The 22,541-nt window shown below is 43.9% G+C and overlaps 1 long non-coding RNA gene across 2 annotated transcripts in view; it reads left to right on the top strand.

Annotated features, from left to right (window-relative positions):
• Positions 1 to 9,592: 9,592 nt before the first annotated feature.
• Positions 9,593 to 22,541, top strand: part of LOC128329996 (uncharacterized) — a 29,983-nt gene continuing 17,034 nt past the window's right edge. Inside the window, exons 1-2 of one of the 2 annotated variants that reach the window (XR_008309910.1) lie at positions 9,593 to 9,708; positions 17,173 to 17,400. This is a non-coding gene — a long non-coding RNA (uncharacterized LOC128329996). Of the gene's footprint in view, positions 9,709 to 14,596; positions 14,889 to 17,172; positions 17,401 to 22,541 lie in introns of those variants that run through there. The other variant, XR_008309911.1, reaches the window with a different exon arrangement.

Raw genomic sequence — 22,541 nt, 5'->3', positions numbered from 1 at the left:
CATTTTAGAGAAGTTTTTTCTTCTGAAGTTCAGAGTGTCTGTGTTATACTTCCTTGGTGATTCTTTCCTTGTATATATTCTGAATTTGATCACACTAAGGTCAATGTTCCCTAAAGGTTCCAAGACACTGACATCTTGCATCAGGTCCTGTGCACCACACAGAATTAAGTCCAAGGTCGGCTTCTCTCTGGTTGGTTCCATGACCAACTGTTCTAAGGCATAGTCATTCAGTATATCTAGAAATTTGGCCTCTTTGTCATCACTTGAATGTGAATTTACCCAGTCTATGTGCGGGTAATTGAAGTCACCCATTATTACAGCTCTGTCTCTCTTTGACACCTCCTTGATTTCCTTCTGCAACTCCCAAACACAGTCAGCATTTTGATCAGGAAGGCAATAGCACGTTCCTAGTAGCACATTTCCTTTCAGGCTTTGTATTGTCACCAACAAAGTTTCTTGGAGGAGTCTGGTCTTCCTAGGTTTTTTAGCTTGTTAGATTCTATCCCTTCTTTAAAAGTGCTAATCCACCCCAAATTTGCCCCTCCCTGTCCTTTCTATAGCGTTTATATCTCGGAATAACAGTGTCCCAATGGTTCTCACTGTTCCACCATGTTTCCATTACACCCACTATATCTATGTTTTTATTAGCAACCAAGCACTCCAGCTTGTCCATCTTGGCTCGGAGGCTTCTGGCATTGGCATAAAAGCACCCATATGCTGAATCTCTTACCTGGTGTGTGCCATCTTTCTTATGGCCTTTTGATCTCTTTGACCAGCTAGTACATCCTTCTGTCTGCTCTTTACCTGGTTCTACTCTGTCCCCTTCTGGTTTATCTGAAGCATTTACACCCTCATACCTTAAGAGATGGCATTTGCCAAACCATATAGTGCCTAACTCCTTTTGGCTACCTCCCTGGCATCATTTAAAAAGCTGTTATGCAACCTTTTTTATTTTAAGTGCTAGAAGTCTCGTTTCATCTTGGTTCAAGTGGAGCCCGTCCCTTTTGTGTGCAGGCTCATCTTGTCCCAAAATGTATCCCAGTGCCTAACAAATCTAAACCCCTCCTCCCAGCATCACCATTTCATCCACACATTGAGACCCTTCAGCTCCTCCTGTCTTGCTGGCCCTGTGTGTGGAACAGGTCGCATTTCTGAGAATGCCTGCTTGGGGGTTCTTGACTTCAATATGCTACCTAGCAGCCTAAATTTTGCTTCTAGGACCTCCTGACTACATTTCCCAATGTCATTGGTATTGATCTGCACTATGACAGCTGATGCCTCCCCAGCACTGCCTAACAGATTATCTAGAAAGATGCCTTTGATGTCAGCAAAATTCTCACCAGACAGGCAAGTCACCATGCAGTCTACATGCAGGTCACAGAACCATCTCTCTATACCCCTAATGACTACTAGGAGGCCCCCACCCCCTGGAGGAGTATCCCCTTTGTGAAAAGATCTGGGCTCATCATTCACAGAAGCGGTTCCTTCAAAGGGAGCATTTCCCTCTTGTTCTGAATGATATCCTCCTTCCCCAAGACCTCCATTCTCCGTGACAGCAGAGGAGCCACCAGCCTGGGAGTGGGTGCCTCTATCACATCCCTGAAACATAGGAACACAGGAAGCTGCCATATACTGAGTCAGACTAATGGTCTATCTAGCTCAGTATTGTCTACACAGACTGGCAGCGGCTTCTCCAAGGTTGCAGGCAGGAATCTCTCTCAGCCCTATCTTGGAGATGCCAGGGAGGGAACTTGGAACCTTCTGCTCTTCCCAGAGTGGCTCCATCCCCTAAGGGGAATATTTTATAGTGCTCACACGTTTAATTTCATCTATGTATCAATCAATCAATGAATCAATCAATGTACCTGTATAACTCTCTGAGCTTCTCCAAATCAGCTACCCTGGCTTTGAGGGAATGAACTTGTTCCCTGAGAGCCAGGAGCTCCTTGCACTGAACACACCCACAACTTCTGCCCACCAAGCAGACAGTCATACATGCAACACACTGTGCAATACACTGGGAACCGCCACACACACACATACACTTTTGCTGGCTTTCTGCCTTCATAACTGGTTTTGTTGGCTGGTTCAGTATTTGGAAATTGTTTGTTTGGAAGTTAAGTCTTAGCTGAAGTTGTCAGCTATTCAAGAGTTTAAACTTTCTTTCCTGAGAATATAGAAGAGGGAGTAGTACTTACCTTTTCTTCCGACTGGGCTCTGTGATCAAGAGGGGCTCCACTCAAGCTCTCCCCACACATTTCCCTGCTAATCCCCATGCAAAACTCTGTTTGCTAACCTCTGATCACTAAACTGCCTGACCGCCTCCTCAAATGAGGCAACCAGGCTCAAATGAATGTGGCCCCTCTCACCAGGTATAGTTTACCTCAGCCCCTAGCTGGCTCCTCCCACTGTCTCTCTCCAGGCAAAGGAGAAACTAAAACTGAAAGCCACACAGCCACCAAAACAAGCCCTGGCAAAAACCAAACACAGACACAGATACACACACTGGGACTTATCCCATAAAGACATACCAGCACCTCAAAATCACCTTCTCGTTTGTTAGTAGAAAAAAGGTTGTTTCAGAAAAATTTGCTGCCTTCTCAGGTCTGCTTCTCCTCTTCCCAGAGCAGGCTTAAGGCTCACTGTTCATGAGCAGTGCAGTGTGTCATCACATAACTGTCTGTCATGAGCCAAGTTATGCGGAGGATAAAGAAGCCTGAGATAAAGCAGAAGCAGTGAGACTATACTGATGACCTACTGCCACAGGATCAGTTCCCTTCCCTTCAGACTGCCTGAGTATCTGTAGTTCTAATCAGACCTTGAGGTCATTCTCACAACCAGCTCTGTCATGGCTAGAGCAGCCCTACCTGGGTAGAACTGCTCATGAGAACTTCCAGTATCGGAACCAATCCCAGTGTTTCTCAGTGGAGTCGCCTGGTGTGTTTTTTTAACCTAGGCTAATAGTGAAGTAAAATGTGCACAAGTCGCAATTTCAAGGGCAATTCGTAACACATCCTCTGCACCTTTAAAACGGAGGAGAGCAGGAGCATACCTGCTTCCCTGCCACTTCCTGAATCTGTGCTGCTCCTCCCGGCTATCTTGGCAAGCTGACGGTGCTCTCCCCCAGCTGCCCCCATGTGATGCTGGCACGCATGTGGCCGCTGTGCATGCGTGTCAGCCATTTTTGTGGTCAGCATGGTTGTAGGACCAAGCCTCAGGGGTATGCATGTCCAGCACCATATGAATGGTATAATTTGAACAATGGATCTTACCCCATCTCAGAAAGAATAGAAGGTGTTATTCATAGGTGAACAATATTACATCTGTGTATGCACAGTATCCTAGCAATGATCTGGGGACGGGGCTATGGTTCTGAATGCTGGGTAGTCATTGCTTTGCTGAGCAGAATACAGGCTGATAACCCAAGAAGCCAATGGATGTTTCTGAGTGGCGACACTGGGATTTGATAAAGGCATGCTAATATTCTTTAATGGCTGAGAGGAAGACCAGTTCATGTTTCTTAACATGAGCTTATGGTTTGCAGATGGCTCTAGAATATTTTGGGATGTGGGGAAGCCAAAAATGTGACTCAACTTCCTCCCCACTCCAGCAGGGTGCATTTGTGTGAGCAAAAACAACAGCTTGGGGAAAGACAAGCACTTTCAAGAGAGTGAGAGTGAGAGAAGTTAAGAAGGAAAGTTGCAACCTTATGAGGCTCAGAATTGTCTCTCAGGAAATCTGATGTTTTCTGTTGCTGACCTGTAGGTTTGCACTATATGCCTCTGTCAAATGCTCAACCTGTATATTGTAAACAAATCAAATATTACAAAGACACCATTAGTCTCCAGTGATTTCTCCTACAGGCTCTGTCATCCAGGTAGTGTGCCTCCTGGAACATTTCACCTTTTGAGTGGGGATCGCCATCGTCTGGAACAATATTCTATTTTATTTTAACATTTATATCCCACTCTTCCTCCAAGGATCCCAGAGCAGTGTACATGGTTATATTTCTCCTCACAACAACCCTGTGAGGTAGATTAGACTGAGAGATACGTGACTAGCCAAGAGTCACCCAGGGAGTTTCATCACTGAACAGGGATTTGAACTCAGGTCTCTCCAGTCCTAGTTCAACACTCTCACTACTATACCAATTGGCTAGCTATGCTGCTAGCTGGCTTATGCTGAATCAAACCATTGGTCCATTTGCTCATTATGGTTTGGACTTGGGACCTTTTGCATGCAAGATATGTCCTCTACCTGAGCTAGCCCTCCTCCCTCATTACACCACCACAATACAATCCTTCCTAAGCATGGTTACTGAGAAGTAAGCGCCATTGAGTTCAAGTGCCTTAGTCCATCCTGGCACAAGAGATGACTGGGTTTCAGATAAGCTCATTTTTCAACTTGTTTGATGTGCTTTGCTGAAGGTAACTGACATAAAATTGCATAGACCAGTCATTCTAGGTCATTTTTTTCTAAAATCTCAAAGTTTTGAAAATTTATGCAGATGCCAAGGACACTGCTGTAAGTAACATACTAAAAGTCCTGATCATTACAACATGAGGTTTGGCCACCATCTTGGGAAAATGGCCACCAAAAATCATTTTTTGCAAATATGTCACAAACCATTGCTTCAAAGGGAAAATGTTAAATTTGAAAATGGTAGAGCATCCAATTTTCTATAGAAATGTGGTCTTCAATGTAGATTTCATCCAGCGGTTTTGCCATAAAGTGAAGGTTTCTGTAGAACACTACTTCATGGTGACTGTGCCATCCCTCTTTTTTGTCTGTAGCTCACTTCCTACAAAACCAAACTTAAATATAATTAAAAAACATGAAATTTACTGTCAGTCACAAGAGGGTTTCAAAAAAAGAACAATGATCGGCCTTTATTTTCTCAACTAAATTGAGCAGAACCTCACAGCACAAACTTGTTACCACTCATTTGCAAGAGTGGTACCACCTTTCCATCTGACTGTCTCATCAGAAAACTGCTGCCAGATAATAAACAGACCCTTTGTTTGTATAGCATTGAGCCATCTCCTGCCAAAAGGCTGCCCTCAGTCTTTGTCTGTGTTTGTTTTCTTCTTTCACCCCATTGGCAACAGTTCTGTTTGTTTGCCACATGCAGAGAAGCATTTTTAATATTGAAGTCAATCTCATGCAGAATTGTACAAACCCACAGAGAATAGTACAGAGCAATATGCAATTGTACCAAACAGAAGCAAGCCTTTTCTCCCCCACCAAGCCTTCTCCCCAAAGAACAGCAAACAATATAGAAAATGAGCTTTTCTGGCATCCAATCAGATATTATACCAGACTGAACAAACAGTGGCCAGGGAGCAGGTAAGAGAACAAGCACAAACCTAGCCAGTCAACATTCTCTCACTAAATTTGGGATTAACTAGGATGCCCAGCTCTGCATATTTTTGGATCTTAAAGTATTATTTGCTTCTCTTTTGACGTGATTACAGAAATCTCAGTCAACTGATTACATGAGTTTTTGTCAATATGCCACTACCAGCATGGTGTAGTGTTTAGAGTGTTGAAAAAGGCCTGGGGCGACCCAAGTTCAAATCCCCATTCAGCCATGATACTTGCTGGGCGATTCAGGGACACTCACTGCTCTCTCAGCCTAACTTACCTCACAGGGTTGTTGTGAGGCAAAACTTAACTATGTACACCGCTCTGGACTCCTTGGTGGAAGAGTGGACTATAAATGTAAAAATAAAATAAATAAATATTGATGAAATTTGCATATACAATATTTGCATACAAGTTAAAACATCAGGTTGCTTACCTGTAACTTAGATTCTTCTAATGTATTATTTTTAAAAATATATTTTAAAGATTTCTCAGATGCAAAACTAAGTATGCCTTTTCAAGCAGCTGCTGTTTGTGATGCTTGTCTAATGCATTTGCTTGACTCTTTGCATGACTGCAGGAAACATTCATGGTATGTAGTGGACTTCTTGAGAGGGTGCCCTTGATGTATAGGCAGCTATCTTTCACAAGCTGAGCCAGGGTAGGTAAGAAGCAAATAACCCACCTTCTAAAGAGGCCTGTTAATTATCTAATTATGCCATATTAAGTGCTCTGCCAATTGTGAACTGTGTAGCTAGTGAAGCAAAAGGGCTGTTCCAGTGGTTCCCAACCTGGGGGCTCCCAGATGTTGCTGAACTACAACTATTAGTTAGATATATGGTTTAAAAATTTTAATGCTGGTTTTAAATGATTTGATTTTAACTGTTAATTGATTTTAATTGTTTTGTTTGTTGTAAACTGCCCTGAGGCATTTTTGGAGGGGCTGTATATAAATCAAATCAAATCAAATCAAATCAATCAATCGTGTTCATCTGTGCTCTTACCCAATTGGGCTTTGCACCTACGCAGAGACCTCATCAGAATTGTCCAAGCTAGTTTCTCTCTTAAATAGGCAGTAGCTCCTCCCCTTCCTGTGGTACATGTCCTCTCTCATTGAGTCTCTGAGTCCATAAACCTAGAGAACTATGGGGGGGGGGGGAGGTTGGGTGAGCATGTCAGAGCACAGATGACCACTAGAAGAACCCAAGTTACAGGTAAACAACCTGACATTCTTCGACGTGGTCTCTATGCTTTATACGATTGGGTGCATAGCAAGCTGCACCCAGTGAGAATCTTACCTGGAGGTGGGAGTCAAGCAAAGAGCGACTGGAGGACGGCTGTGCCAAAGGCTGCATCTCTTCTAGAATGGTCATCAAGGGCAAAATGCTAAATAAAGGCGTGAGGAGATGCCCAAGTAGCAGCCTGGCAGATAACATCCAGTGGGACTGACTTATCAAAGGCTGCTGAGGTTGCCACCGCTCTGGTAGAACTTGCTTTGATATATGAAGGTATATTTTTCTTGGCTAGCTGGTAAGATAATGTTATAGTCCTGACCACTCATCTGGAGATGGTTTGTGACAATGCCACCTTGCCCTTGTTTGGTCCATTATGTGTGAGAAAAAGCAACTGAAAAGAAAATTCCACTGAAGTTCTGTGTACATAAAAGGCCAGCACTCTACGGACATCCGGGGTATGTAGACTGAGTTGCACATCATCTGAGGAGTTAGCAGAGGAGTAACTAGGGAAAATAGCGCCTAGGGCAAGCACTGAAATTGCGCCTGTCCAAACAGGAATGATGGGACTTGTACTCAACAATATCTGGAAATCCCTGTTAAAAGGAACACTGTACCATCTAGGCATGGTTGTTGATCAAAATCTGAAAACATGAGCCATCTCTGTAAAAGACTTAGAACAACAGTCAGGAGTTATGCGAGGATTCCAAGTGTCATTTTCTCTGTCTCATCTCATTCTTTAAAAAAACACATGACTTTGTCCTAGAGGATCACCTGCCCAAATAGCCACTAGCAAAACAGGGGAAGAAGAAGGTGGTGGTGGTCTATAAACCAGTGAATGATTCCTGCCAGCCTTTGTCTTATGATGACTGTTGGCTCATGATGGGGTATATGTGCATTCACCACACCAGTGCTTACTTTGACACCAAGAGGGAGGAGGATACATTAGTTTGCCACACTAGACAGAGGCATTTGCAACAGGAGCAGACAGCCAAGTTCTGCCAGGGCCAAAACCAGCCCCTGCCAGACTAAGAAATCATTGTAATTTGCCCCTTCCCATCACAAGCAGCGTGCTGTTCTTTTATTATTGACCCTAACTCTCAAATATCCCAGTCATGGATGGAAAATTCAGGGTCAATTTACAAGAGACACATTTTCTACATGGAAGTTTCTTCTGTGCAGGTGTTGTGCAGAAACCCATGTTTAGTGACCGCCAGGGGCATAGCAAGGTTGGAATGGGCCAAGATGAGATTTTAAAATGGGCCCCAAGCCCCTCAAAGTCCAGGGCCTCCACACACCCCAGGCCCTCAAGGATTTAAGTGTGATATTTCAAAATAAGTATGCTGCCTGGAAATACATTTCACTGAATACACACATGCACACTTCACAGTATATAGTGATATACATTGAGTACTATATATTTGTGCTACTTTTAATGCCTAGAACACACTAGCAACGCTAATTATTAAAATGGCCCCCTCGCTGCAGATTAGCAAAGGAGACTTCCAACCATGCAGGGCGAGTCTATGTTTGTTTTCTCTGAATTCTGAGCAAATTCAGTAAAGTTTGATTCCAGGAGGTTTTTCACACGAGGCTTTTAAAGCCCTTTAACACACATCTCCTCTGAAATGGAGGTGCAGCATTCACATGTTGGCCAGATTTACCCTGAAGTCCCTGCAAATTATTGGAGAGCAGTTCACACACACACACACACACACACAAATAAAATAAAAGCACAACACATGCTTCACAGTTCTCACTCAGACCTTCTGGGTTGCAAAACAACTTGAACATAAGTGCATTTATGAATGAATGAATGAATAAATAAATAAATATTTGTTCCAGAAGTGTTTGTAATTTTCTAACATGAAACAAGCCACTTATAGGCCTTTAAAGATAGTTTTTGTTTTTAAAGCCAGCACATTTTTCAGTCTGTTTTAAATTAAACATTCAGAGACTTCTCAGTCTCGCCCCACGCCCCATATCAAAGCCCTATGGCAAGCAGATCCTTACATTGGGGAAGGGGGGGTAACCACAAAAAGGAATTCACAGCTTACCTGGCAAAGGCTGTACTGGATGGTCTGGACAGAGGGTCTGCTGCAGGGAACTCTGCCAGCCTCCTTCCTGGCTTCCTGCCTCCCTTGGGACCTGCCGAGTTCAGGCTTCAGGGAGGCCTACTCGGAGGCCTCTCTGGAAGCCCCGCCCACCCGCCGATCAGCTGAGAGGCGGGGAGAGAAGAGCTCTGCAGTTTGCAGGCTGCTCCGATCCTAGGCATCGCTGATCCTAGGCCAGAGCTGGAGGCAAGTGGCTGAGGGGAACTGGGGCTGGGCAGGTGGGCAATGGGGTGGGGGTGGCAGGAACTGGCGTGGCGCCCCCACCTCAGTGGCGCCTAGGGCACGTGCCCTGCCTGCCCCCCCCCAGTTCCGCCTATGGGAGTTAGGAAAGAACATCGGCAAGGTGAGTGGCTGGGACCGGTGAAAGGAGAAGACAACTTTGGGAAGGAAGGCGATGTTGGGGCAGAGTACCACCTTGTCCTTGTGGAAGGTCAGGTAAAGCACATCCAATTTTAGTGCTCTTAACTCACATACTCTCCTGGCGGACATGATGGCTACGAGGAAAACCACCTTGAAGGAGAGGAGATCCAAAGAGATAGTCTGCATTGGTTCAAAGGGGTGTCACATGAGGCAGGCGAACACTAGCAAGAGGTCCCAAGCTGGGGCCATGATGGGTGGGTCTGGGTATAGATGGGCCAGGCCCTTGCTAAAGTTCTTAACGATAGGGTCCTTGAAGAAGGATGTAGGTCTGCGTGGTGAATGTGCCACAACAGCTGCCAGGTGAACATTTAGGGAAGAGAGTTTAATACTGGATTCTTTTAAAGAAAAGAGGTAAGTGGAAACGTGCTCCATTGACAATTGTTCTGGAGTAATGTTGTGCGAGTGGAGAAAGGTAAGAAAAGACGTCCATTTATGCTGGTAAGACGTTATTGTTGCAGGTTTTTTGGATGCGGACAAGACTCGTAGAGGCTATGGGAAGAGGGTTGTATCCACCATGCAGTGAGGTGCAACCTGTGGAGGTCCGGGTGGAGGAGTTGTCCGGAGTGCTGGGAGAGAAGGTGAGGATATATTGGCAGCTTGTAGTAGCCTGTCACAAGGCATAGGAGGGGAAACCATGGCTTCCTGGGCCACCAAGGGGCTATGAGGATGCACTGTTCTTGGTCCTGCTGAATTTTTTGAAGTTCTCAGAGTAGCAGGGGAATTGGAGGGAAAAGGTAGGCTGTCTACCCCATCCATGAAGTAGCGAAATCATCACCCAGGGAGTGGGGTCCCCTGACCTCCCTGGAACAGTAGAGTGGGCATTGGTTGTTTAGGTACAATGCAAATAGGTCTAACTTCAGGTGAAACCATTGGTTGAAAAGGGAGAGAACAAGGTCCTTGTCTAGTTGCCATTCGTGTGAATCCACTCCTGCTCTGCTGGAGGCACTGGCTTGAATATTTGATGTTCCCTGGATGTGTACTGTGACTGGTGTGATGGAGTGTTTGATGCACCATGACCAGAGGTTCAGGACAGGTTCAGGAGGCTGGTGAAACTGGTGCCTCTTGTCTGTTGAGGTAGGCCTTGGCCATAGTGTTGTCATCTGGATGGTACCTATGGAATGTCTGAGGAGGAGAAGGAAGACTTTGAGTGCCTTGAAGATGGTAAGTAATTAAAGGAAGTTGATGTGATGTCTGCGATCCTGATCATCCCAAAAGCCCAGGTCTTGAAAGTGGGATCCCCAACCCATGTTGGAGGCGTCAATGGTGAGGATGTGATGTGGCTGTGGGGGTGAAAGGAAGCTCCCATGGTTTGTGTATGTCTGTCCACCAATTAAGTGATTGGCGGATTTTGATGGTACGCTGAGCCAGCAAGACTGAATGTCTGTATGTGGGAGGAAGCAGCCAAGGAACCAGTTCTGTAAAATCCTGGAGCAGAGACTAGCATGAGGAAGTATGTCATCGAGGCCATGTAGCCTAGAAGCTGCTGGATGACCTGGGCCTTGTGGCAGTGCTGATTTGCTACATGAGATGTCAGGGAGATAAGAGAGTATATTCTGACAGGTAGAGTCTTGCCTCTGGTGAGTGGAAGAGTAGGCCTAAGAATTCTATTTACCTGGTGGGAATTAGTTTTGACTTGTCATAGCTGATCTGGAGCCCCAGATCATTTAACTGGGGCTGTGGTGGCGAGAGAATGTAGGATTGACTGAGGGGTATCTGCCACCAGGAGCCAGTAATCCAGAATGGGAAGACCTGGATACCTTGCTTCTGTAGGAAAGCCACCACTGGGTCCATGCATTTGGTAAACACCCTTGAGGCCAAAAGGGAGGGCCCGAAATTGGTATGTGGAGTTGTCTATTTTGTAGTGTAGGTGGTGCCAGTGTTGAGGGCAGACAGTGACATGGTAATAAGTGTTATTTCACTGTTTCTTGGTGAAAGTGGAAGATGGTCTAGGTATGTTGGCTGGTACACATTGTGAGGTGTACGCCAGGCGTTTCCCATAGGGCTGATTTTGAGGTGAGCGAAAGGAACGGTTGCTCTGTTGATATTGTGAGGCGGGACACTGTGGCTGAGTTTGGTGCCATCTGGTAGACTGTCGATGTCTAGGCGAGGGGTTTTGAAAGCTCACAGAGTGAGCTGTATTTCAAAGGCACTGGACCTTCTGCAGGGCCTCATCTATCTTGATGCCGAAAAGCTCATTTTCATCAAATAGCAGATTTTCAATGCAGGCATGAACGTCATATGTGAGCCCAGACGAACGAAGCCAGACATGGCAACGAATAGCTATGGAGGTAGCCATGACTTTGGAGGCACACTCAGCTGAGTATCTGGCAGAATAAAGTTCTTGTTTAACTACTTGGATCGCTTCCTTTAGGAAAGTCTTGGCAGGGTCTTCCTCATCTGGTGGAAGATGATCCAAGAAGGGCGTTAGATGATCTAGGAAGTGGTTATAGTGGGCATTGCAAGCCTGGTAACTGGATAGTTTGAAGTGCAGAGCCAGAAAAGCAAAATGGCATCTGGAACGAAAACTCCCGACTAAACCAGCTGTCATGGCTTTCATCAATCATTTGGTCTTATCACCTTCCGTCGGTCAGATGGAGGTCGGTATGTGTGCGGGGCTTGGTCCTCCTCCTAGAGATGGGAGTCTAGGGGGTCTTCAGACCCTAAAAAGTTTGGAAAACCCTGGATGAACATCTGGAGAGACCTTTCCACGATCATCAGACCGAATGAAGAGAGGCTTTTCATCACCTAATTACAGATGACCTGCTCTGTTCCTCTTATGTTTCCTAATAAATCTCTGAGATGTCCACGGCCGTGAGTTTGGCAGATCTACGGTTTTCTTTTTCTTCTTCATTGAAAACTCTTGCTTATTTTTTTGCTAGCAATACTTTGCTGGAGATCTCAGCATTCCAATGCTTACAGCTTTCAGTTTTGCCCTGAAGAGGTTTTTTTTTAATGTCTGATATCCCAGCAATTACTTATTTTTTATTTTAATCTTAAACTTTAAACTACTCACAGCATTTGTTGGAGATTAGTATGGGTTTCCCCCACACCCACCCCTCTCTTTGTGAACCTCCCCCACCTCACCTTGAACTTCCCTGCATGGCTGTGAGTTTGTCAGATTTACGGTTTTCTTTTACTGTCAACTTTTGCTTATTTTCTTCTGTTTTCTATTTTTGAATCTTTCTATGGACTTCGCTAGAGAGCTCAGCATTCAAATGCTATCAGCTTTTAGTTTTGAAGAATCCTTTTAAAATGTTGGAGGCTACAGCAATTACTTATTTTATCTTGATTTTTAACCTACACGTAATCTGTCGGAGTGAGATGATTGTGAATTTTGTTACAACATCTGCAACGGAGAAGAGGAATGGTGAAGAAGATTAGCTTGGAGAGAAAAGCAGCTTTTTATGGGTCTTTAAAAAATTGTTCTGCAATGACACATATTTACACATTTAACCAACTTAAGTTTTACTTACAAAGTCTCAACTGGAAAGACTCAGTTTATCTGCATTAGGGAGGATCTGCCTGCCAGAATCTCGAAAGATCTTCCCTGGATTTATAGTTCCTTCTGTTTGCACGGCTGGCAAAGTGTTTTATGGCTAGACAATTATCTTTCTATTACTAACCATTTGAAGCTCTGACTGGGGAAATGAAATGAAAATGACTGGTGAGAACTGGCTGTTTTGCACAAGAAGAGGAGGACTGTTTTCCTATGTACTGTCTTTCTTAGTGGAATCAGGACTTCTCGGTCTTTTGTAGTTCATTACTACTGATGGAACTGCCATTCAATCACAGTTAATGTCAATTAGCATTTTGTATCGGGATCTTGACTTGACTTTGAAGAATTTCTGAACTTGTTACTCAGCTGAGATGAAGTGATGATGATTTTTTATTCTAGTGTTGCAATCGTGGTACTTTTTGCCAAATACAGAGAGGGGAAATTGGCATGGGGGGAGACCGTTAAGTGGTGTTTCACTTTAAGATAATTTAAGAAGATTTTACAAAAAGGGGTCTTTTAAGTATTTAAATTTTATTTAAAAGTGTATTTGCTTTAGCTATATGTCTTTTGGGTGTGTTTTATTAGAACTACCTAGTCCTTGGATAGGTAGCTATGGCAAGATTTGCGTGGAAGGATTCTAACTGAAGGAATTTTACAGTATAGAAACTTGATAACGCTTTTTTCCCAGGCATGTAAAAGGTCCGGCACTGTTCCGTCTCCTCCTCAATGAGAGAGTGTCCTTGGACCCTGGCTTTAAGATTTGATATTAACCCTATGTTATGTGAGTCAGCTGAGATGTCTACCAATTTTTCTTCTTTTCTGTCTTTGTGCTGGGATAAATGAAAAGCCCAATATTTTTAGTGGTGTATCTATCAGTATTTTATTTCTCTTTGCTGATATATTTTTAATATAATGGAATTATCTTCCCTCTCTTACTTTTCTTTCCCCCTGAGCTTGTTCCTCCCCTCCTTTCCTCCTTTCTTTTCCTTTTGAGATCTCCCTCCCCCCCACCCTTTGTGGCTCCTTTTCTTGAGACACTTGATTTATTTAGGGTTTCATATACAGGTTCTAACTTAGAGTATAATTAAATAATATACCTTATTATTGTATTTTAATGTATCCCCTGTGTTAATTGTTCTTTTCCCCCTTTCTTTTAACCATTAAGATTTAGGGAATTCTATATAGGGGTTTAGCATTGAAATAACCTACTCAGGAACTGAGATTTTTTAAGATATACCCGAATGGTCCAATGACTTAAGGAACTGCTATATACCTTTATGGAAGAAATGATAATTAATGTAACTTATTTAGGGTTTAATATATAGGTTTAACTTTGAGTATAACTGTTATACCTCATTAATTGGCCTTTCAATTAGGGGGCTCTATATAATGGTTTAAAACTGATAACAACCTAATTCAGAATTGAGATGTTGTATGATAAACCCGATCGTTTTTATACTTAAGGAATTGCCACAGATTTTTGTCCTTTGTTCATGTTTCTCTTTTCCTTTTCATAAAGGAGATGAGATATATTAAGAATGAGGGAATTTTAAACTTAAGGCATAAGATTATTGGCACTATTTTATTCTATGATAATAATAGCTTTAAAAAGACTACATACCGAGATATTTTATTTGGAATGCTCAGTGTCTGACTTTTTGGTACTCTTAAGTCTTGGTTTGAACAATTAACTAGTTAGTCTTAGCTTCTAACTGAAATCAAACTTTAACTTTTAAAAATATATATCCCTTTATCATTCCTATTTCCCCCCCCTCAGTATCTTTCTTTACTTTCATTTCCTCCTATGGTTGTTATGGAAACTGTATAATGGTAATTGTTGAATGAACTGCTTGTTGTGATGTAAACAATCAGAAGGAAACTGAGAAGGATTACATATATGTATGGGGAGAGATCTGGGTGACATAGCTTGATAGCTTATTCTCCCTGTGGGGGGTTATAGAGACCAGTTTTGGCTGAAGTTAGTCTGTCTCTTCATGAAAGAATATCTTTCCATTTATCATTCTGGTTTTTTGTTTGTTAAATGAAGAGGAGGACTGCTGAAGGTTCAACTGATTTCTGTCACTTACTTTACTGTGATGTTTTGCATACCTGTATGGGAATTTTGATTACAAAATATTGGTGGATATGTGGCTTTGTATATACAATATATATACCTTTTCCTTTTGGTAGAACCTGTCTTTCAACGCATACATTTTCTTCTCCATTGAATTTTTATGTTTTAAATCGTCTTTTGAGGCCAAGGTGAGAGTTCTGTGTGAGGTTCAAGGTTCATTTTTTCTCTGATGATTAGATTTAGTTTTAGATGTACCCTCTATTTTTATAGATTATCTTGATTCATTCAAGTATACTTAAATATTATTACTCTGTACAAGTCTTTTTTCCTTTTTCTTGCTTTCTTTGCTGTGTATGAGTAATTGCTCTTATTCATGTATGATTATGTCAATCTCAGAGATGTAACCGGTTCTATTTCTATTACTAATAAAAGCAAAAATTCTTGCAAAAAAAAAAAAAAATGAAGTGCAGAGCCATGATGGGGAAAAGGCATCTGTCGAAGGAATCTAATTTCCTGCCCTCTTTGTCTGGAGGTGTAGAGTTGGAACGTGATCTGTTTTTAGAAACAGAGGATTCTACCATGACCAAATTTGGTGTGGGGTGACATTGTAAGAAGGTTCCTGCTTGATCATCTGTGTGGACCCTATAGAAGATTTCCAGGGGTTTAGTGGGTTGAGGCAATGAAGATGGCCAAGCCCAGCAGGTTTTAGCAATGTCCATAAGGGCAGAGTTCATAGGGAGGGAGACAGGAGCTTGTGTGCCTGCCTCAATGAGACCAAAGAGAGGGTCTGGTTCGGCCTTGCTCTGTTGGGCGAGAGGTATGCCTAATGATGATGCCATGTGAGAAATGTATTCTGCATAAAGTTTATAATCTTCAGAAGGTGACCTGGGTCTGTTAGCAGATCACAGGGGGAGGAGCCCCTGGATTGGGTATCACCCTCCTCGTCAGAGGCAAGGTCAGAAGTTTCCTCAGCACTTTAGTCCTGTGGGGCTTCCAGAGGATCTTGTTGGGTCGTGTCTAATGGAGTGACCTGGGTGAGAGGAACCAGTGGTGGATCCTGAGAAAGGGGTGCCTGGTTCAGGGTTGGAGGCAGGTCTGTCTTAGTAGGCAAATTTTGAGGTCTGTCCTTTTGGGGACATTGTTGTTTAGGCAGCTCTGCAGGTGGAGGCATGGCCTGTCTGGACCGGTGTGGAGGTCTATAGTGCACTGGGGGGAGCGATATCTGTCCCTGGGTTGATAGTAGTCCTATTGGTGCAGCCGGGAATGGGAACAAAGATGAGGTTGTTCCCCATGGTGTAGCGCCAAGGAGCGGGGCCATAAGGGTTTGACACCCTAGGATATGAGGCCGAGGTATTATAGGATCAGTTTGTCCAAATTGGTGTAATATAGGTCAATGTGGTGAGTGTCTTCTCAGGAATAGTGTATTGTATAGGACCTTGGCAAGGTGGTCTGTTGATGCCTGGGGTAGGGTCTGTCAAATTCAGATTCAAAATACTCATCTTCTAGTGGCATTTTATCCTCATATTGAAACCGGAAGAAGAGCTTCCGGTTCTGATTGACTGTCCTGGCCTTTGTGGCTGTCATTTTCTGAAAAATTATCCTGATGTTCTTTGGTATTGAGCTCGGTACCGACGAGTTCTTCGGGATCGAGTTGGTCCACCTCGGATTCAAAGGCTTCAGATTCGAGCACTACAGGATCGAGCTTGGGTTTGTGGGGTGAAGTTACCCATTGTAACAACTCAGATGCCTCCTGTGGATCAGACAATTTCCGCTTCTTCTTAGGTTTATGGGAGGCCCGATTTACAGCCATAGTGCAGTGGTTTAGAGGCTTGGCGAAGGATTGGGTCATCTCTCATTTCTGTTTCTCTTTTGGCAATGAGGCCAAAGCGCTAGAGCTTGAAGACGCAGAGGCTGAGAGTGTGTAGCAGCACTAGATGTGGATGTTGGGTCAGGCAATGAGGGAGTTTCAGGCTCTGTAGGCCAAATTGAGGGCCTGGAAGTGGGTGAATTGCCAGCTAGGTTGGAGGCAAGGGGCTATGAGGCTGAGGACTGGGTGGCCAAAGGCATGGTGGCCTGCATAGGGGTGGAGGAGGCTACCTGTGAAGATAGGAGGGCCCATTCCCAGAGCCACAAACAGAGGCAGGAGGCTCTGTTCTTTTTAGCCTGCTTTGTAAATTTGGCACAGTGTGTGCAAGTTTCCACCTTGTGTGCCAGTGCCTTGCTGAGGCAAAAAAGACAGAGATTGTGTCTGTCAGTGGAAGGAAACTTTGCCTTACAGCGGGCACAAAACTGAAAAGTAGTCTTGCCGGCCATAAGAGGCCAAATAAACCTAAAAATGCTGACGACAATGGGGGGCGGTCGGGGGGAATATGAGGGTAAAAACAAGACGCTAATCAAAAGAGAGAAGAACTAATGATAAAAGAAAGGTAGAGGTAATGAGCAGAAAAGAGAGTTTTTTGTATTCTAACTCAGAGCAACCCACAAACGCTGTCGATCTGTATTCTAACTCGGAGCAACTCAGAAACGCAGACGAAGAAAGACTGAATGAGGGAGGATATGTGACCACAGGAAGGGGAGGAGCTGCCACCTATCTAAGAGAGAAACTAACTCGGACAATTCCAACAAGGTCTCTGCGCAGGCGCAAAGCCCAATTGTGTAAAGCACATTGACTACGTTGAAGAACAATACTGCTGGAACAAGGTATGATTTCTTTATTCTAAAAAGGTGGACAGATTGTAACAGGCATAATCTTGTGCAGTGTTCCTTCCTATATGGGGGGTGGGGGAGGAAAAAAGGAAGACCTTTGTCTGCAGTTTTTAAAGTATTTGTATTCTATAGGGTAGCCCACATGTTCTGCAGTTTAATGCAGGGACTTCCCAGCCATCCACCCTACTGCAGGCATAACCTTCTTCTATTCCTCCCGGAGTCCACACTGGAGACCAACACTGCAATGAACTAAGGCACATTTAATCCTTTAAAAAAGATTTAAACTAATAAACTTAAACAAATACGCATATCACACATATAATATATATCTGTCTGTGTGTATCATTTTATATTTCTATATATAATACTCAATTTCCTATTTAGAGAAGAAGCAAGCAAGCAAAACTAAACACACACAGGAGGCTCACAAACGTTGTACTCCACAGGATGGAGAGAAGCAGCTGCTTCTCGGAAGTGCTTCAGCCCCAGTCTCCCTGGCTCCTGGTGCTGACTCTGTGGCTGAATGAATGATGTTCACTTCTCCTTTTCAATCGTTCAGTCTTTACCCTTCTCTTCTTGTCTCAAACTCTGCTTCATTATAATCTAACTTCTTCTCAGAATGTTCTTTCGTCATATATTCTTTCCCTTAGAATTCTCTCTCATGCAGACTTTCCCCTATGGCAACCCACCAGGGTCAACAAATAATTCAATGCAAGGTTTTTCAATGCATTGAAAAATAATTCAGTGCACACACTCAGTTAGCTGGGCTCCTAACAAATTGTTGGCAGTCTTGTGCAAGAGCGCACATACGTAAAGTAGCACACCAACACTTCAGGAGCAAGAATATAATGTAAATACTGCCTCTGAAGAGCAGGCATACTAGTTTTAAGTACTTGCAGAAGCACTGACACTTCATTAGATGCCCACAGTAACATGGGTGGCTGGGGACTGCCCAAATTAAACAGTGGAACATATGGGCAGAGGCGTAATGATAGGGGGCAGGGGGGGCACGTGCCCCCGGCGCCACCCCGGTGGGTCACGTAGGGGGTGGCAAAAAGTGGCTCCCCACCGCACCCCCCTGGATTGCCCGCCGAGTGTGGTGGCGGGCGTGTGGCGGCGGGCGTGCGGCGGCGATTTGGCGGTGGTGGGCCAGGCGGCGTTGGTGGTGGGTCGCCCGTGGTGTTGGCGGCAGGTCGCCCGCAGCATTGTCAATGTCCTGTACTAGTAGCGGGCCGAGCGGCAGCGTGGCGGATCGCCCGCCAAGGACTATTGCAGAGCGGCGCCGAGCCTGCCTTCTGGCCCGGCGTCGCTTCCGAACTGCGCAGGCGCCAACGCCGCCTGGCCCGCCAACGCCAAATCGCCGGCAATCTCCTGGGGGCGCCGCGCCGCCGCCAGGTATGTGGGGGCCGAGGGTGCGGCAGGGGGTGCCCTGGGTGCCGTTTCCCCCCGATATGCCACTGCATATGGGCCACCATATACTTCTCGTTTTGATTAAAAACTTTTAAATCTAAGCAATTACTTGATTTAGAAAATGCAGCCCTACTTCTCTTCAGAGTGCAAATTATGCCTATGCAATTGTATGGCTTGCTGGTTACATCTGCTAGTACTGACCTATGTTGAATTGATGTGGTTAGATCTAGCATGGTGGCAGATCTTCCTTTCTACATAAGGCAGCTGGTCTATGAACTTAGCTGATGAGCATCCATCTTGAGCTCATTAAGGCTTCATTAAATTTGGTGGGTGAGCCTGTTGCAGAGGAGGATAAAGATTTCATTCCTATTCAGAATTGCTAGCTACATGCACAACACCTTGGCAATGTACAACTGGTGTCCCCAATATAGACAAGCACAATTATTTTGTTACAAAAATAAGCCTCCCTTCTTTATAAAGCACTTTATAAAGCACCTTAACCCCCGCTATCTGGGCAAAGAAGCACCTTTTTAACATGGTGATTCTCTTTATTTAGCAGGGGGAGAGTAACTGGCCCTATCCATCCCCAGCACAGTACCTCCAGTGACTGTTGCTGGTGTCTATCTTATGTTTCTTTTTAGATTATGAGCCGTTTACGGACAGGGATCCATCTTTCTTATTTATTTGTTTGTTTGTTATTTCTCTATGTAACCTGCTTTGGAAGCGTTTGTTGAAAAGCAGTATATAAATATTTGTTGTTGTTGCTTATTTGTCCTAAGCCTCAAGAATGGGACAGGATAGATGTAAGATGTTGTAAGTCACAGAGATGAGGTGGGGAGGAGTGTAGTGTGGTTTCTTGTACCCACAAAACAGTACCCTTCTAAGCTACACCAGAGACTACACAGTGGGTGACATCCTGACTAATGAAGAACTGGTGCTTCTGAAGAGTTCTACACTGGTGCTAGTATGTGTGTAAGAAATTCACCTTCCCCCCAGAAGCCCTCGGTGTCACCTGAAAATATGTTCCTGAGGGCTGTGCCACCCTCAGATGTACTGTACTTTCAGGTGGCACAGAGCACATCATTGAAATATACCGCCAGCAGTTGAGCTGAGTTAGTTGAACATTTCAGAAGCACCAGTGCTTTTAATCAGGATGTCAGCCAGTGAGCCTTCTTTAGATACTTAAGTTGGCAAGTAACTGATGGTGTGTGTTGATTAGGCTCTTAGCAACTTGGAAGAGGCCACTGTTATGGAAAATGGATGGATTACTGTATAAAATGTGTGTTGGCAGTCAAGGTTGAGGTGGCCACCATATGTCTTTTTCCTTATGTCCCAAAAAGCAGTTGAGAACATTCACCACCAAATTCTTCCGAACAAGACTGCCTTGTAGAATACAATCCTAGTCTTTGTAAACTGTTAGTTCTGTCAAATGAGTCACATTTCTCAGGACTTAAACATTAGCAGGATTAAGAACCACAGTCTCTAGATACACACATTCATTTAAACAAACAGGGTGCATACTTTCATTTCTCTGCCAATATCTTTATAAGATTCTGAACTGTCCAAAATCCAACTTGACAAGGTAATAATTACTGCAAAGCACATTCAGCCATGAGAGTATGATTTTTATACAGCCATTGCAATGTATAATTAATACCGACCTGTGTCTTGTAGTCAAGTTCTGTCTTTGGAATATTTCCAAGTCTTTCTTTGTGTTTCCAGGTACATGACTGCTACAGATTGTTGCAAAGATTTGTTGATATAAAATTCAAAGTATAAGACAACATAAAATGAATGTGGTTTTTTTAATTTTCTGATATAAACAGGTTAATAATGGTAAATCCACCAACGTGAAAATTAATGCATTGCATTTTCTAAATATTTCTTTTTGTTAACTTGTGTTAAAATGCATAGCCATTACAATTAATGGTATTCTAGGAACCAAAAAATGTGTTTATATTCTGATAGACCATTCCAATAATGTATTACAATCTTAGATCAAATACAGACATAAATACAAAATAAAAGTAGATAAAATAAACCTTTCATACTAACAGATAAGAGGTATAATCTACAATCATCACATATACTAATTTGACCTAAGGGTCAGCTGTCAGTTGTTGTTGGATCTCAACAGCCGCCACACAAAATTTAGCCACATTATACATAGTGTCTGCCTTGTTATTTGATAACAGGAGCGTAACATTGTTTTTTTACTGTAGTGTCCAGGAGTACCTAGCAGCAATATTTATATAAGGGACAAAATAACAGGACGTTTGTTAATTTTGTTATATTACTATACCTCTTGATATATACCTAGTCCGTTGGTGATGTTGAATAGACGATCTCCACTATTCCACAAGGGCAGGTATGATCAGCCAAAGGAGATTTGGTGGTCATGACCCGGCCATGCAGAGGTCCATTGGGCATGCGCAGCAGCCTCCAAAATGGCCATCACGATGGAGGGAAGCCTGGAAAGGGCCAAAGAATGCCCTAACAGGGCAATTTACTACATAATGGAGGCAAATGTGGGGAGGGGGAACCTCCAGACACCCCCCGGTGGCCTCAGAGAAGCCCCCCAGAGGGGATAATTGATTTCTAAAAAAACCAACATTTGCGGCACCACCACCTCCGAATGGCCTGGCGGGGGGTGGGTTTCAGTCCTGGGCCAAATGGTTCAGTCCAGGGCCGAACCAAACAGAGGTGGTTCAGTCACTTCTCTATCAGCCTAAAAACTGGGCAAAGAGGCACCTTTTACCGTGGTGATTCTCTTTATTTAGCAGGGGGAGAGTAACTGGCCCTATCCACCCCCAGCACAGTACTTCCAGTGACTGTTACTGGTGTGTGTTCTATGTTTCTTTTTAGAATGTGAGCCCTTTGGGGACAGGGAGCCATCTTATTTGTTTTATTTCTCTTTGTAAACCGCCCTGAGCCATTTTTGGAAGGGCGGTATAGAAATCGAATTATTATTATTAATAATAATAATAATAACCTACTTCACAGGGTTGTTGTGAGGAGAAACTTAAGTATGTAGTACAGCGCTCTGGGCTCCTTGGAGGAAGAGTGGGATATAAATGTAATAAATGGATGAATGAATGAATGCTCTTCTGCTAGCTCCAGGTCTTAACACTCACATCGATTTCGGAGAATTAATACAACTGAAGGAATCCTGGGTGGGTGCGCGGCTGGGCAAGTCAGTAATGTGACTTGCTTCGGGGGGGGCAAGGGACCCCCAGACAACTGTCTCCCCTTGCCCTATTATAGTTACGCCCCTGTCCTTAGGAACGTAGCACCCCTAGGTGGGCTTTGTTGCATTCCCTCAAGCCCCCTCCATCAGCCCTGAACCCCCAGGAATAGAGGCAACCCTGGGTCCAGACCGAGCTCCAGCTGCAAAGATGGAGCACATTCTTGGCTGCTTAGAGTCTCCCTCTTGATGCATCTTCTCAGGAGGCAGACTAAAGCAGCCAAAATGCCTCCTAGGGAGGATGGGTGCCTTAAGAGTCCAGAAAGGGGAAGGGGTCCCGCTATCCATATAATCTCTTTTGCTGGTTCAACAGCTCCTCTATGAGGTCATAGCTCCAGCTGTTCTTTTGCCTTATAGCTATGTGTTTTATAGCTGCTTCCCTCATAGGCACAAATAAATATTATGTAGATTTAATTAAAGGTTTCTTCAGAAACTCCATTTTTTCCTTTTCCTCCCTTTTCTCTTCTGACTCCCTCACCCC

This window comes from Hemicordylus capensis, chromosome 6 (assembly GCF_027244095.1).
Source record: "Hemicordylus capensis ecotype Gifberg chromosome 6, rHemCap1.1.pri, whole genome shotgun sequence".
Lineage (NCBI taxonomy): Eukaryota > Metazoa > Chordata > Lepidosauria > Squamata > Cordylidae > Hemicordylus > Hemicordylus capensis.
The sequence above is the reverse complement of the archived record's forward strand: the minus strand, read 5'-3'. Positions and strand labels throughout refer to the sequence as shown.